At 36.2% G+C, this 3,286-nt stretch overlaps 1 pseudogene; it reads right to left on the bottom strand.

Moving 5' to 3' along the window:
* Positions 1–946: 946 nt before the first annotated feature.
* LOC132419460 (large ribosomal subunit protein uL6 pseudogene) lies at positions 947–1,528 on the bottom strand (annotated as a pseudogene).
* Positions 1,529–3,286: the final 1,758 nt, after the last annotated feature.

The following is a 3,286-nucleotide window of genomic DNA, read 5'->3' as shown; positions in this document are numbered from 1 at the left end:
TCTTAACACAATATTGAGATGTGATTCTTGAAATCTGTTGGGTGATAACCATTTTAATTTTTATGTTCTCTTAAAAAATATCATGTCTGGATTCATGGAAACTGGGTTATATCTTCAAATTCTGGGTGCCCCGAATTTATTTTTTTAAATAGACAGTAAATAAATGCCTTTCTAGACTCATTTTGAAGATCTAATAAGTAAACTCTTTGTGAAACACAAAGATATTGATGTGATTTTTCTTTGTCTTTATCATTAAGGATACCACTGAGACCACAGGCTGAAGTCCCCAGACTAAAGAACAAGCAGTAAATTTTAGGCCCTAAGCATCCTGTAAAAAAAAAAAAAAATCCATCTCTGTATGAATCATTATCAAGCAGTCTCTGTCACACACTTGAAGTAGTATCACATTTTTTAAAATGTTATGCCATGTAAAATAGATAGCTAGTGGGAAGCAGCCGCATAGCACAGGGAGATCAGCTCAGTGCTTTGTGACTACCTAGAGGGGTGGGATAGGGAGGGTGAGAGGGAGGGAGATGCAAGAGGGAAGAGATATGGTAACATATGTGTATGTATAACTGATTCACTTTGTTATAAAGCAGAAACTAACACACCATTGTAAAGCAATTATACTCCAATAAAGATGTTAAAAATAAGTAAATAAATAAATAAAATGTTATGCCAACTGATGATTGAACATGTAATTGCACAAAGCCAGCTTAGTCACTGGATATTTTTGCTCCCTGAAATGGCCTTTCTAATCTTTAGAGCAGAACTTTTGCCTCAGGCTGTGTTTAATAATATATTAAGCATTAAATGTATGATTATAGCATAAAAACATTAGTATTTTTTTTCAATACATGGCTTTTCTTGCATCTTTAAAATATTACAAATAAGTCTGAGGAATTATCTGGCATCTTGCTGTTTCTGTAGCTGGAAAACTTAGATTTTATTTATAACCCTGCTGAATTGTTCCGTTTTCAGCAATGTAGATACCATCCAAAATTTATCTGATATCTTTTCTTTTAACTGTTGGGGTTTGCTGAATCAAAGCAGTTAAATTTAATAGAAGTTCAGTGTTGTTTCCTTCAAGAATTAACTCATCCTAAAAAAAAAAAAAATCAACTCATCTTTTTGGGCATGAGATACCGAACAAGCAGCTCCTGCTTCATTCAAGTCCAGTAGATGTATTCTTTGCCAAAGAAATTTTGGATTTCAGCAAGATACCCATTCTCCTGAAGAACAACATTGATGGTGAAATTGGCATGCACAGACCTCATCTTAGAATAGACCGACACCCTTGGTCATGTTCTGTACATGACTACAGATAGTACAGATGGAAACGAGTTGCTTTCTATTTCCCCACCCTTTGTAGCCTGGAGCCTCTTCTTTTTCTTTCCAAGGAGACTGAGTTCTACATTGATGTGATTGAAGTCCTTCCACAAGATGCCTCTGGAATTGTGCATCCCTTCAGAGTGATGTAGACATCATCTGGAATGTGGACAGTCTTAATCCTGAGAACAGTCTTCATCCTTGCAAAAGATGCAACAAAGAATCATATTCATATTTTTTAACTGCCCTGAATTCCATATTCTTATGTACCTGTACTCATTTCCTTGTCAAAGAAATATAATTTATTTAATATATATAGTTTCTTGTTATTTTGCCATGTGTGTCTTTCCACACAGAAAATATTTTTTTTACCTAATTTTTAATTGTAGTATCTCAATAGCTACTTTCAAACTCTCTTAATCCTAGACTTGTAAGAGTTTCTTAAGCTGTTATAAATAGAAAAAAAATATACAGCTGGAATTTAAATCTGAAGCTATCATAGCCCTATGGGTAGAGGCATAGTTAAAAGTGATTGGCATGAAAAGTAACTTAAGTAGCATCATGAACCGTTCAAATTTAATAGGGGACAGGTTCAAGAAGGATCCTTTTTTTTCCCCTTAAATCATGCTCAATACATTAGGTGTTATTCACTAAAATCTCAATTAAATGCATAGACTGAGTACTGTGGGGTTGCCCAGATCAATTGCGTGTAGGTCGATCACTGAGCAACCATCAATAAAGCAATCAAAGTTGAAATATATTCTGCTTACAGTTTCTTGTTTCCAGTATGCTATGAAGTAACTGTAATTGCTATTCCCTTTAGCTCTGTCACTTGGAAGACTGACAGAGGAACAGCGCTTCAGGAGGAAATGTTCTCCTCATTGGATAAATTGATGAGTGGGTACTTGAAAATTAGGGCTATAAGACTGAGGAAATCTGATCAATCCTGTACCAATGATATACACTAATATACAAAAGTTATGGTGTTGGCCTCTCCAAAGAATGTTAAAAAGTTTGCAGCTGGTCACTCAGATTGAAAAGGTATCATGAAAGGGGGTTACTATCCCCCAAATTCTTCATCTTAATTCAAACCAAGGTATAGAATTATTTGGTATCAGTATTTAAAATGGTCATAATGATTGTAGCAGGCAGTGGAATGCCACAATGTTTTCCCACCTTCTGGTACCCAGGAATTTGTGAAATCTTTTCTTGACTACAAGGTGGGACCAGTGAGTTGACTCTAACCAATAGAATATGGCAAAGGCAAAAGAATGTCACACTTTTGATTAGGTTATTTTATACAGCAAAGGTGATGGGAAATCACCCCCATGATTATTTTATGAAGCAAACATACATGTTGTAAACTTCCTATTGAAAGGGTCACATGTCAAGGAATGGAGGGTAGCATAGAGGACCTGGCAGTTAGCAAAAATGTGGAGACCTCAGTTCAATAATTGCAAGAGGTTGGATTTTGCCAGCAGCCTGAGAGAACTACAAAGCAGTTCTCAATTTTAGCATCTAGATGAGCACATAGCCCAGTTAACACATTGATTGCAGCTTTGTGAGACCCTGAGCAGAGGAGCCAGATAAATTGTGCCTGCACTCCATCATCGGATGAATGGATAAAGAAGATGTGGGACATACATACAATGGAATATTACTCAGCCATAAAAAGAAATAAAATTGAGCTATTTGTAATAAGGTGGATAGACCTAGAGTCTGTCATACAGAGTGAAGTAAGTCAGAAAGAAAAAGACAAATACCATATGCTAACACATATATATGGAATTTAAGAAGAAAAAAAAAATGTCACGAAGAACCTAGGGGTAAGACAGGAATAAAGACACAGACCTACTGGAGAACGGACTTGAGGATATGCGGAGGGGGAAGGGTGAGCTGTGACAGGGCAAGAGAGAGTCATGGACATATACACACTAACAAACGTAAGGTAGATAGC

Source organism: Delphinus delphis, chromosome 2 (genome assembly GCF_949987515.2).
Source record: "Delphinus delphis chromosome 2, mDelDel1.2, whole genome shotgun sequence".
In the NCBI taxonomy this organism is placed as follows: Eukaryota; Metazoa; Chordata; class Mammalia; order Artiodactyla; family Delphinidae; genus Delphinus; species Delphinus delphis.
Note: the sequence above shows the minus strand (reverse complement) of the source record. Positions and strands in the feature narration are given on the sequence as shown.